This window comes from Mus caroli, chromosome 3 (assembly GCF_900094665.2).
Source record: "Mus caroli chromosome 3, CAROLI_EIJ_v1.1, whole genome shotgun sequence".
Classification (NCBI taxonomy): domain Eukaryota; kingdom Metazoa; phylum Chordata; class Mammalia; order Rodentia; family Muridae; genus Mus; species Mus caroli.
In genome coordinates, this window is record NC_034572.1 from 129,654,300 (window position 1) to 129,668,360 (window position 14,061).

Sequence of the window (14,061 nt, forward strand, 5' to 3'; positions counted from 1 at the left end):
TCTGATCTGGCCGGATGAGGCCTGTGGCCCTACTCTGGCCGGTTTCTGCTTCCCTAACTAATGCAGTCTCAGGTCCCGCGCGCAATTGGATTGGACCATGATGAATTTTGAATAGTTGTGACCTGGTGTTGATTAAAATTTATTTTCCTTTCATCTACCATATCGCAAATTTTACATTCCTGCTTAGATAAATGAATTGTACATACTTCCAGAAAAAAAAGTTTAAAGTAGTCAAACTAAAGGCATCAGGAAATAAGCCTATCGTGGACTTAATGAGAGTTGGTATCAATGCTACAAGAGCCTTTCCTACGATTGCAAGACTTTTCACCTGGAGATTTCCCAGGGGAGATCATTCTTGTGTCCAGAGAAAAGAATGATGCAGCTTTTATTGAATCCCAAAGAAACTAACATCTTTCCCTTGGGGAGAACTGACTCATGATAATTTATTCACCTCTTAGACATTAGGGTGTGCTTCTGTAGTTCTTCAGCTTCTCTTCATAAACTGGCAAAAGCTGTAGTGAAAAATGTTTTGTTCCCAGCCAACCTCTTAGCAGCTTACAATCTTCCATGATGAGGTTTTGGTGGGTTTTATGCAGGGCAATGGGCTTCCTAGGCTAAAGGTCTCTTGTGTGTGAGTTACTAAAGGCTGCAGTATATATTTGCCTGTAATAATAAGCTCTATAACCTAAGATGTGGGAGCCCAGGGAAGTGTGCATAAGGGCAAGCAAAAACAGAGAAGAAAAGTAAAAAGCTCTTTTTGGCAACTCTTCCTATCTGTCTATGAATTTGAGAAGAGAGCTCTCATTGATATGAAAGCTCTCTTTCTCCATTCTTAAAACTATGAGGGAAGATAGGCTGAATCTTTTTAAATGATGATCCAGAGGAGAACAAAGAGCTACATGCCAGGACAAGACCAAAGAGAAAGTCAGTTTAACCTGCTAGCAAGAGCTCTCCATAAATACACTGTTACAACTCAAAAATTTGGGGATTTTCCCATGATCAATAGATCATCATTAGTGAGTGTGGATGTGGCTAGGACAGAGAAAGTGAGTACCTTGCCTGAGTTTGATCCCCCAAGTCCACATAACAATCTTGGTATGATACTATGAGTTTGCAACCCCAGTGCCTGGGAGAGAGAGAGAGAAAAACCTTTGTGCCCGCTGGCAAGCCAGCCTAGCCAACTTGGAGAGCCCCAGGTGAGTGAGAGACACTGCCTCATAAACCAACGTGGACAGTACCTAAGGAGCAAGAGCCTAGGTTGTCCTCTGGCTTCCTCACTCATGCACACACACACAGACAGACACATGCATACACACATGAACATACACATGAGTGAGTTTGGACGGGAGATGAAGCATTGATATCTGGGGTACATGTGGACTGTGTGAATAGAGTGAAGGAGAGAGAGCAGAAGGCAGAAAGAGGCTTCAGCTACTTGGTTTTTCTCTCTCTTTTGATCTTTTTTTGTAAACAAAGGCTTTCCTTGTGAGAAAACTCCACAAACCATAAATCCCATTGTCATTATTATGCCTGCTGTTGCTCTGAGCACTCAGCTTTCATTCTGTCCCCAAGCTGTGACTATTCCTTCTGCATTTACCTTTCATACTAAGGGACCAGTTCTGACATGCCAGGGAGGTACCTAGGACACCCAGTATAGAACCCCTTCTTCCCAGGATCATCTTAGTATCAACTTCTCCTATGCAGGAGCTCATCTTAGAACCAAACCCTTCCTGGGGCTGGGGGTTGGGGGGCAATGAGAGGGAGTGGTCGCACACATCTTTAATCCCAGCAACCAGGAGGCAGAGGCATGTGGATCTCTGTGTTTGAGCCAAGCCTGGTGTGCAAAGTGAATTCCAGGTCAGCAAGGATTATACAGAGAAACCCTGTCTCAAAAACAACCAGAAAATAATAGTAATAATAGCTCTTTATTGAAAGATGTGTAACTGACAGGATCACATCTACTCAACTCTAAAAGCTCTTCTTTCGGTCTCCTCTCCAGCTTTCTCAGATCCATTCCCATAGATAGCATGCCACATAGTTGTGTAAAAAATGGAACTGACTCCCGTTAATGTGTTATACATGAAAACTTTCCGAGAGAGAGAGAGAGAGAGAGAGAGAGAGAGAGAGAGAGAGAGAGAGAGAGAAATGCATACTGCTTATTCTGTGCTCTTTTAACAAATGAAAGTTGATAATGGGTTAAGTTCTTAAGGACAAGGAAATTGTATTTAAAAAGCAAAATCAAGTCCACCAAGAGTCCTTGCATGGAACAGAGAGGGGTTAATTTGCAGCCTGAGAAACTGAAGATGAATAAAGTGGCATGAAAAGCAGCACTCCCCCAACACCATATCACAAATTCATGTTTGTGACTTCCAAAGGAGTGGTCACTGCTGGTTGGCTACGTTTGGCTTCCTCTTGATTGCATAACTCTTTTTGCTGACAGTTGTGCAGACTCCTTTTCTCTGTCTCACATCCTTCTCTCCTACCCTCGAGTCACTTCTCCAAAAAAAATTCCACCACAGTCTCAGGATAGTACTTGATTCCTGTTGCATCCAAGACAGCGGGTGCACTCATCACGAATCCCCTCACTTACCCGCCTCACTCCTCAGGATCTAATGCCTGCTGGACCAGAAACTCCTTTATCTAGAACACTCAGCACCTCCCTCATCCAGAGCGCTTACTGCCCTGGCTTCATGCTTCCTTGGTGCAGCCTCCAGTCTCCCCCTGTGCATGCGCTTCTTGCATTTCACACACTCATACTTTCTTCCCATGAGGCAAACATCTTTTTGCACTACTGAGGAAAAAAAAAGGAAAAAAAATTAGCAAGGCCCTAATTAGAATCTAAGAAATTTCTGCCCAAAGCAGCCCACACAGTTTGTTGTTTGTTTCTTCTTAGCAGTGTGATGTGTGCAGGCTTTTGTGGAATAGATACACACCACCAGGAAAGGAAATTTCCCATTTTCATATTTATTAAACCTGAAGACTAAAATGTCAGAGAGCTATACAAATACATTTCAAAATTCAAATATTAACTCAAACATAAATTGTACCAAAAAAAAGGGGGATCTAGGTCAAGCCCTTTAAGCTAACAATGGAGAGAAAATCACCCCCCTACAAACACACACACACACATTTAATTTGTGCATAGGGGAGGTGCTGACTGTACGAATGGGGTAGTTAAATAGTTAGCAAGGCATCAGACCATTAATTTCCACATTTTGTTTTGCCCCCTAGCTTTCACTGACCTCAGTGACTCTCTCCCTTGGGTTTCAGGGACATTCCTAAGTCAACCCTGTAAGAAAGACCTAGCCAGGTTCACAGTCCTTAGCAGGCAACTCCACATAGCCTCTCACTGAGTCTGTCTCTTTCACCTTTGCCTCTCCCAGCATGTCTCCCCAGCTCTGCAGCAGACACACATGCATTCATTCTGCCATAGCTTTGTTCTCTAATGAAAAGAACTTTCTCTGGGACATACTTGCTTAGACAACCCACTCAAGCCTTTTCCCTCAGGAGTCTCATCTCTTTGGGCTTTATGTGCAAAAAGAAAGCTCACCAACCCTCTGCTACCACGTATACCAAAATTCCCCAGGGGCCTGTAGTTCGTGCTGCATCCCAGGTGGCCTGGACCAGGGCCTGGTTCTCCCTTTCTCAGACACCTACAGCCAAGACCTTTATTCCTTTGACTGTGTTTCTCCCTAAATCACACACTCAAAGCTTTGGGTCACCAGAAAGCCAATAGAACAATCCAACTTACCCGAACTCCTCTGAGTGCAGGGTTATGAAATTCTACTGAACATCTGGGAAACACTCCTTTACTAAATGGATACTGTAATATCAATACTTCATGAAATCAATCAATACTACTAAATCAATCAATACAATCAACACAGTACAGTAATTTATCAATGTTACAAAATATTCTCTGGCCATAGTTCCCTTCCCATTTACTCTAATGCACACTAATATGACACTAAGCTGAGTTTCCTGATGCTTAGAGCTGTCTAGATAGAGCCCAAGGGCACTGCCATATTTTTTGCCCAGACTTTCTGTAGATACTCCCACCACCTTCGCATGACTTTGTTCTTATTTCAGAAGACTATTGCTCTGTTCTCTGAAATCACTCCAGCCACTGGAAAGCCAGACTTCCCTTGCTGCTCAGCATGGTCCTTCAAGATTCCTGATAGGATGGATCCCAAGAAACTCTAATCTTCAGTGTTTCCTACACATATCATGATTCTCTCTTTCCAACCTATTGGCATTCCCACTGGAATGGGGTGTGGGGCACTGGGCCCATGATAGTCTACCAAGCTAGCCTGGCTCTGTTGAATGACAATTTCTTCTATGGAAGTAATCTCTTCTTACAGAGATTTCCAAACTTTTTTTCTCTTAATTCCAGTATGAGTTCCTCTCAAAATTATTCTCGTACAATTCTCCGAGGAAGACAATCAAATATTAGAGCATAATGCTCATCAACTCTGCCTTCCAATGCAATGTGTAATTGGGAATAAAAGCCCAATCCCTTATGATGCTCTGTAAAGTCCTGTGGGCTCCACTTTCCTGTGTTCTCTCCCAACCCCTTCCTTCATTTTCATCTTGCTTTACTCTCTGTCTTCAACCCTGGCTCTGGAACAGACTTGCATGCTCTCAAAGGTCTTTGTTTTGGGGGTGATTCCTCTCCATAGCACAGTCTCCTCTCTATCTGCCTGGATACTTCCTTTCCTGCTTCACTATTGGCTCAAAGGAGACATAGCAGCTGCTGTTTACCTCTCTGATACCATTCAATGTCACAGCACCATCTCTTCCTTCCATTCCAGATTAACTCCTCTACTTAACATTCGCTTCTTCTGCATAGAACCCATAGGCTTCTCACTGACCACACTGCAGCTCTGTAAGTTCCATGAAGACAGGAAGAGTTTTACAACTGTCTATGTCCTCCTGTACTTTATACACAATACAATATACAATAATTCTTGGAAGCTAGTATTAACACAGTAAGTAGTTCTAAAATGAACGAATGAAGAAGCATTATTCTTTAGAGCTGAGTGGCAATGTCTGTGTACTTGGCCATATGGTAATAGCATGGCTGTTTCAGAGTCTCCAAAGAGAGCCTCAGCTCTAAGCACTTCATTTGCTTACCAGGCCATTCTTGTTTTACAAATTTATATCCAAAAAAATTCTAAAAATGTTCACCTTCCTTTGTTTTGTAAGGATTTGGGCTTGCTCCAAGGTCCTTTCTGTCTTTGTGGATCACTTATAACATGACTTAATAAGCCAAAAGACTTTCAAGCAAATCAAAACCGTGAGGATTTCCTTGAAAATCCTGGTATTTCTGGATGACTGTGGTCCTTCTAAGAACATTAGAAAAATAACATGAATAGATGTCTTCCATAGAGCACTTCTCTGTCCACTACTGCATTGGGTACTTTAAATATTCCAGATGTGACTGTGTACCACAATACAGTGTATTCTCCTCACTTGCAAAGAAACATGGCGCTCAGACCCAGAAATCATAATACTTGTTCTAAAAACTAAAGTTCTCATTGGTTAAAAAACTTATTTCAAAAATGATTTGAGCTTCTACAACCTCCACAAAGTCATAAATTCTGGAGACCCGAAAGCCTCTCTCATCACTCGTTTCAATTCTCTAGTAAGCTCACAAGGATCATGGAGATTTAGATTGTCTTCATAAATCAGCAGACACAGGCCATGTGTTCAGTACTACATTAACTCATTGCAGAGCTAAAACTAAAGTTCCTGCATGAACATATGGCAGGGTTTTATCTATTAAACTATATTTCTATTCTATTCTATTCTATTCTATTCTATGATCTATTAAATTCATTTAAAAGTCAGACCCAAACTGTACAAGAAGCACATAGTGTTCCTAAGAAATCCACAAATACAGTGCAGCCAATCTTTTCATACATGTTAGAATAATACATAACTATAGGTAATTTGTATTCATGTTGGTTCCTAACAGAACATATGAGGAAGGAATGACTTAAGACTTTAGTATTAAGGAAAGACTTAATGACTTTGGTAGTTTAAGGTATTCCACTGTGTTATTGTTGATTGTCCATGAACAAGAACTGCAGAAGTCCAGCCTGAAACACCAGTCCTCAGGAATAAACTAGAGCACAATATCTCTATGGTAACAAGTCAATAATTCAACCTCTTCCTGCTATTGCTACCGGTGCTCTCCGAAATAATGGACCACTCCAAGGAATATGAATGAAGAATATATTCTGTTCCCATAATGGACTGTGGATTAGTTACCAAGTGTTGGTGTGGTTGGTGTCTTTCATACTAGTGCATTTTGACAACACCTATTTTACAAGACCATTTTCCTGATAATGGAGCCCCATAGCATCATATCCCAGTCCTCAGAAGAGGTGGCATAGTAGAGGTTTTATAATTCTCTGAATTTTCAGAAAATGATAAAATCCTACCAGATGCTCATTCATGAACGTTAGTTTTACCTCTACGGTGAATTAATTGATTTCCCATTCTAGCACTCTTGAAATACAATAGTATCTAAAGTGGTTTTTAAGTAACACCATCACAACAGCTAAAACAATATTTCTAGTACCCATTGTCCACTTGTTCATAAAATGAATGTCCTCAATCTAAAAAAGACTCTTTGAGCTTCTACTACCTCCTCTACAATTTCATTGTATTGTATCCCCTTTTTTGTGTCCAAATTGGTATTACCTCTCTCTAAGGGAATTGTTTCTGCTGGTTATGTGAGTGGAGGAGCCAGGATTCTGGGGTGACACAGCTGTTCCAGCATCACCTGAGAAGCATGGCATCTGTGCTATTTTATATTTTCAAGAAGTGTAATGTGTGCATCCGTATGTTTTGTATGTCTCTATAGACTTGGCTGTGGTCACATCCTTCTGTGAGTGTCAGAGGAGAGGCCAGAGGTAAACACTGGTCATTTTCTGCTCCTGCTCCCCATCTTACTTTCTGAGATAGAGTCGCTCTATTCACTGTAACAGAATCCACCTACCTCCCCTGGGCCAGTGTTACAGATGCATGACCAGACATTGAGCCACTATAACACATGAGCTTCTGCACTGGTGCTAAGAATCCAAACTACCTTATCTATGCTTACTCAGGGAACACTTTCACCTCTGATACATACCGCTACTCACTCCATCAGTATTGCTTTTGAAGACACTGTATCCTCCTCCCAAGTATCGTCGAACAAAGGGGAGCAGTAAGTACTATTTTGAGTCATGTTGGTAGAATAGTTAAATATCCAAATGATGCTAAGCTTGTTCCTTCCTAGAAAGATATAGTGAGGCAGTCATGGAAACTAAGAAGAATGGGTTACTCTCATGATACTTTAAAGTAGAGAGACTTTAACCGACCTGACATGAAGCTTTAAATGGCTTGTCATACAACCATAAGGAACAAAACAATGGGGTGTGGCATTTCCAGAACAAAACATTTCTAGGCTACACATGCTATCTCAAAGGTTAAGATAGTTTCATTTTATTTGGCTAGTTTTAGAATCAATGTCAGAAACCTGAATGGATAGCACAATACTAACTAGGCAAAGAGATGACTTTTAGTCTGGAACATTTTGGAAAGTCGAAAGCATAACTGACAAACATTAACAAGGAAGTCCATTCAAAGCAATATCTCCCCTTTGTGTACAAAGCACTAACATTATATGAGTCAGCCAGAATTAGTCAGCATGATTTGCTTGCATTCTTAAGTTACCCTAAGGAGACCCTTCTGGAATGTACACTTCCCCTAAGAGGAGGCCAGCCTTTGGAGGACCTAGAAAATGAATGCAGTACTGTCTGCTATGAGAGATTTTCAACCAGAATGTGTCAGAGAGCACATTGGCTTTCTTCCCTAAGAAGCCAACTCTGAGACAAGATTTCTCTCTTGAGGTGATGAAATGTAAGCCTCCCCAAACAGTACACAGAAGTGACTCATCATAAGATGGCAGCATAGAAACCCAGAGCTGTGTGAAGGGATTATTCTGCTGCGGGTCTGTGGTAATGAATCATCGCTGCTTTTCCATCCTCTGCTCTTCTTCCCATTTGGGTAGTACTCCCTGGATGGAAGACATTATGACCATTTCATAAACTAGAATTGGGAAATGTTTCCCTTGACGTAGATATTCGACTTAGAAAACTTCAAGAGCCCACACCAACATTTCAAAGTTGACTTCAATATTTTAGCTGCGTTGAGCAATTTGGTTTCTCTAAGAAATTTTTACACACGTCCACACACAAATATGGAGTACTGAAATTTCTTTTAAAAGTTCTCACAAAAACAAGTTAATTCTATGATGACTAAAAGCCTTTCAAAACTATGTTTTGGACAAGATTGGTGACTCGTGGCTGTCCTTCCAGCACTTGGGAGAAAGAAGCAGGAGGGCTGAATTGAGAGGCCATCATGGTAATATAGCTCTCTCTCTCTCTCTCTCTCTCTCTCTCTCTCTCTCTCTCTCTCTCTCTCTCTCTCTCTCTATCTGTCTCTCTCTCTCTCTCTCTCTCTCTCTCTCTCTCTCTCTCTCTCTCTCTCTCTCTCTCTCTGCATATCTGTTTGTATGTACAAATGTGTACAGGTACATAATTTGATACAAAGACCAATAATAAATTTTGAATGTCAACATTTCCCATTTATTCCAAGTATATAAATTTGGATTTCTCGTAAGTAATTGGTAACTTTGGGAGTCTGTACTGAAAGTTGAGTTTAAAGTTTCTTTTTAAAAAAAGAGAAGAGAAATGGCTAAATACTCTAAACACTGCCACCAGGGATGGAAAATAGCTTGGCTAATGTACCTACATCTTTGGGGCCATCAAGTCTGGACATTTTCCTCTTTAAATCTGTTCACAAGCTTCAGAAAATTATCTTCTCGGAGTGCAAGACTCACTCAATGCATGTTAGAGACAGTGGAATATGGCAGGAGTGGGGGCAGAGGCGGAGAGGAGGATTGCTTTGCATGAGTGAAGCAAATGCTTAGATTTTTGTCTATTTCATTTTAATATAAAACTTTGTACCTGGACTGACTCAGGAACAGGGTGAATCCGGCAAAACCAGCAGAGGGTCGGCAGATGACTCACAGGAACTGTGCTTCATTGACGGTCTGAAAGCCTGCTCTGAACCTCAGCTCCGCCACTAACTAACTGATCCTGGGAGCTTGGCAGCACTTCTCAGAGGCTTAGCTTTTCATTTCTCATCCCCACAATGAAGAGATTTGACAAAATGAACTAGCTGCAATGAATTCCCCTATCATATGCAAATTTTTAACGAAAGAAGTTGAAGCTGAGGTGAGAACACACTATGACTGACATTTACCTTCCAAGGAAAGGGAGCCAAGAGATCAACATTAGGAAAAATAGCCCCAGGATCTGGCATTTTTAAAATAAGTATCATGAGGTTCCATGGGGCTTCTTGGTACTTGGTAAAGAAGATAAAAGCTCTAAGGTTTATTCAAACAAAAATAATTCACCAGTAGGCAGGAACATTCACACACACACACACACACACACGTACACACATGCACACACACACAGAGTGGTTGGTAAGAGAAAATTTGACTCAAGAATTGCAAATAACAATGCCAAGAAGTATATATTTTGAAAGGTACTTGAATTTCTCAATTTCTGTATAATCTTGATAAATTATAATATAGTTTTCAATACAGCTTTGAATGACTTAGTAATAGAAAATAATCACTCCTATACAATAGTCTTAAAAGCATCACAGAGCCTCTCACACTAAGATGCTATGATGGTTAACCTCTACTGTCAATTTGATAGGATGTGGAGTCATCATAGAAGCAATTCTCTGACACTCCTGTGAGGGAAACCTTAGATTTTACTAATATATATGGGAAATGCTCCCTAAGTGAGAGTAGCCTTAATCCAGGAGCTGGAGAATCTGAATAGGATGGAAAAGTGCACAGAGAAGCTTTACTCGAGACTCTCAACGTCTTTACTGTGGATGTAGTGAGATCAGCTGTCTCCAGTTCCAGCTGCATGATGCCTCCACGAGATGTACCCTAAACCAGAAATACAAAGTAAATAACCCCTTTCACCTGGGCTTACTTTTCTCAGGCATTTTGCTACAGCAATAGAAAACAACAACAACAAAAAACAAAAAAAAAAACTTATGTCTTCAAGGTTTTTCTTGACATTTCATAAAGATAAAGATGATGTCTTCACTGATAAAGAACATCCTTCCAGAGGCAGAAGGAGTTTGTCTGAAGCTGCATGGGGGAAAGCCGGCTCTTGATTTACGTCACTGCCTGTCTTTTCAAGATGTTCTCCAACCCCTAGTCCCTGACCACCCATGTGCATGCTCTTTAATCTTTCCAAGTTTTAGCTTCTACCATTGTAAAATGAGATTTCTACTTTCAGGAATTTGCAGACATTAGAGATTGTGTCTAAAACGATAGCTAATTAAATACTATCAATTTCTTAACATTGCTGTGCTCACTTAAACTAAGTAGACAAGAGCACTCCTGGTTCCAACACTCACAGATTAACACAAGCTTTGGTTAAGATGTATTTAAACTGATGAATGTGGACAACTCACATCCTGCATACACACAGGCTTTCATTGTACTGGGAACCTAGTTCCTCAGTTCTGTTCCCCTTCTCAATAACAGATACAACATCAAGCCACAAGTCCTTGCGACAGCCAATGCATAAAAACAAAAACAAAAACAAAAACAAAACAAAACAAAACAAAAAACCCCTGAGCTCCACATGCACAAGTCGACAAAGAAGAATGACCTTTTGATGAGGATTCGTGACGACTCATCTCAAGTTGATTATGAATAAATTCTTCTAGTGACAATCTGTAGTACTAAATCAGATGTGGCTCATTGATATATATCACTCACAAATCATTGTATTATTATCTAATAGCCAAATTTATAAGTTATCAGTAATACATAAATTTAGGAAGGAAGACAACTTGGATGACATTAGATTCAGGGGTAACTACCACAGGAGTTATGACATCTATGACTTCTGCATAGTGAACCAGGAATGGAGGTGTGTCTTGTATCTGAATTGGTTGCAAGAAAGACCCTGACAGAGACTTGTTCAGTTGAAGTTCTCCGAGAGTTTGAATAGATCATGCAAAGTCACATGGCTTGTCCACACTAGAGGAGCTCCTCCATCATAATCTGTGAAAACCCAATCTGCCGTCGCGATATGCACATGAAAGACTGTTGTTAAGGGAAGGGCATCTTCTTTCCGCTGAGCATGGTTCCTGGTGGGTGCATTCACAAGCCTCTACATTTAGCTTCTCATTTTAGGGGCTGCATCTAACCACCTCAAGTCGATCTTTGCTTCTTATCTTCCTTTCATTTCTTGAATCCAATCAGTCATCTAGTAAACATATCCAACAAAGTATCTAAGACAGATCCTTCCATTTTAATGCAAACTCTCAGCCTCTTCTCTGAATTATTGTACTGGCTTCAGGGCTCTATTGACTTTCAGACCGTCTTTCACCTACATCCTGACTGAGCACTGTTTGATACACAACAGACTTACTTCCAACACTTAAAAAAATAAAATAAAATTTCTTATTCTGACTTAAAGACTTAGAGTTTATGAAAAACTGGCTTTACATTCATCTCCAAATTCTATCATTTTGAAGTAAAATTTTCTCTTTTGTTACATGTTTTCTTACTGCCTCTTTAACTTTTGTTTACAATTCCCCAGCCACCACCCATGATTGCAACATCCCAGGCTCTATTTTGTTTTCAAGTTTCCACAATTGTTTTCTTTATACTGAAATTATACCTTTGAATGTTAAAATCTTTCCTTCTAAAATCATTATGCCTTCATTGCCTCAATCTCTGCACATTCTAACAGCTGCTAAGTGTACCATACACTCTGGAATCCATACCAGGGTTAATCAATTCCTCCAAATAATAGAAATGTAGATTTTCCTTCCCACTTAAAATATCACTATTCACTTTATTTGCTGGATTCCCCATTTAAATTTTTACTTTAGTTATTAAAATGTATTTACTGAAAATAGCTGTGTTCAGGCACCATTACCATTTATTCATCTCTATTTGGAACTTGTTTGTGCTAAAGCACTGAGATAAAATAATAAGAGTAATAGTGAATAAATAAAATCAAAATGGAAAATGTGGCAATTGATAGTAAATATCTTAAATAATAAATTAGAGTCTATAGGGCCTCGTATGCATAAGACCGTGGAACTTTAGAGCCTGAAGTTATGCATTTTTGAAAATTGTCTTTTCATATAATACATATTAACATCAGCTTCCCCCCTTCTACATTTCCAAATTCCCCTTCCTCCCCCTTTCCCCAGATTCACTCCTTTTCTCTTTTCCCTCAGAAGAGATCAGTCCTCCCAGGCATATCTACCAAATATAACATAACCGAGCACAACAGGTTACAGTGAGATTAGGCACCTTCCCTCATAGTAAGGCTGAACCAGGTAATCCAGTAGGGAGCAAAGGGTCCCAAGAGCATGCAAAAGAATCAGAGACATCTCCTTTTCCACTATTAGGAGTCCCACAAAACTCACTCTAAGCTAAACAGCCAAAGTGTTTATGCCAAAGACTTAGTATAGACCCAGGCAGGCTCTGTGACTGTCACTTCTCTATCTGTGAGTTCCTATGAGCCCTGTGTAGTTGATTTTGTGGGCCATGTTCTCCTGGTGTCCTTGACCCCTCAGTCCTTCCTTCTCCTGTTCCTTGGGGTTCCCTGAGTTTTGCCTAATAGATGGCTGAAGGTCTCTGCATCTGCTCCCATCAGTTGCTGGATTAGAGTAAGGCAATTCAATAGGAATTTTTGAGCATTTACTTTGTATGGTTTCCTAAATAGGATTAGCCTTTGACTCTCTGGAGATGATAAGTGAAAGGGTTGGTTTATTTTGCAGTGACACAACAGTTATTTTTAATCTTTCTAAAATTTATATTGGGCAACATGCCCTCTCTATGTCATCCTGGGACATTTTTAAGTTCTAAGAAAAGATATTTTATCTAGGCTTAATACACCTTTAATTAATTTGCTAATTACCTACATATACATCAGTAGTTATGAAGTTACCAGATAACATTAATCATTGTTTAACTAACCTAGTTATCTTCTTTTCACTTATATTTTATTTAAATTCCTATAAATACACTCTCCCTTAAATGCCTTTATATGAGTTAACTCAATAAACACACATGCATTTTTATTATGTTTATATGAAAATTGAAAGCTAACTGACCTTTTTGTTGAACAGTGTGAGGAAGGGGCAAACATTTCAATTCCTGGGTCAATCAACACTGAAATGTTTAGACGAAGAATTATCCATTGACTCAATGGCATGCAAATTTCTTACCAAATTAACAGATAACAAATCAATAAAATGAACCTTATTGGAGGTCAGAATATTCAAATTTTTTACATTTATGTATGTGGTGTGGTGTGGTGCGGTGCAGTGCGGGGTGTGTGTGTGTGTGTGTGTGTGTATACCTGAATATATGTATGGAGATCAAAATCTATCCTCATCTATTATCATGTGAAGTGTAGGGACTGAATTAAGGTTGTTAGGCTTGGTAGCAAGCATCTTTACCCATTCTGCCATCTCACCAACACATACTGAAACTAAAGCAGACTGTGGTGGCACATGCCTGCTATCCTGGCACTGGCAAGACTTAAGCTGGAAGATTGGGAACAGAAAACGAACCTCAGCTACATAGAAAGATTCTTTAGTGGGGCCCTGTGAGATTTCCCCCATTTATATTAGCGTGTCTATTGCTATTGCACTAGTTTGGCTCTTGTTTCAGCAGCCATATTTTTGAAGTATCATGGGTAAAGCTTCCCTACAATTTTAGAGGAATCAATCTCAGAACAGATTCTCTGTTCCTCTGGCTCTGACAGTCTTCCTGTGCTTGTCTAACATGTTCCTTGAAAGTTGGGTGTGGTATGTTGTAAAATTGGGGCCAAGAACCCCACCATTAGCTGTTCTCTACATTGTAAGCAGTTGTAGTTTTCTGTAATGATGTGTCTATAGAAAAGCCAAGGGTTGTTTTGTTTTTGTTTTTTATATTAAGGT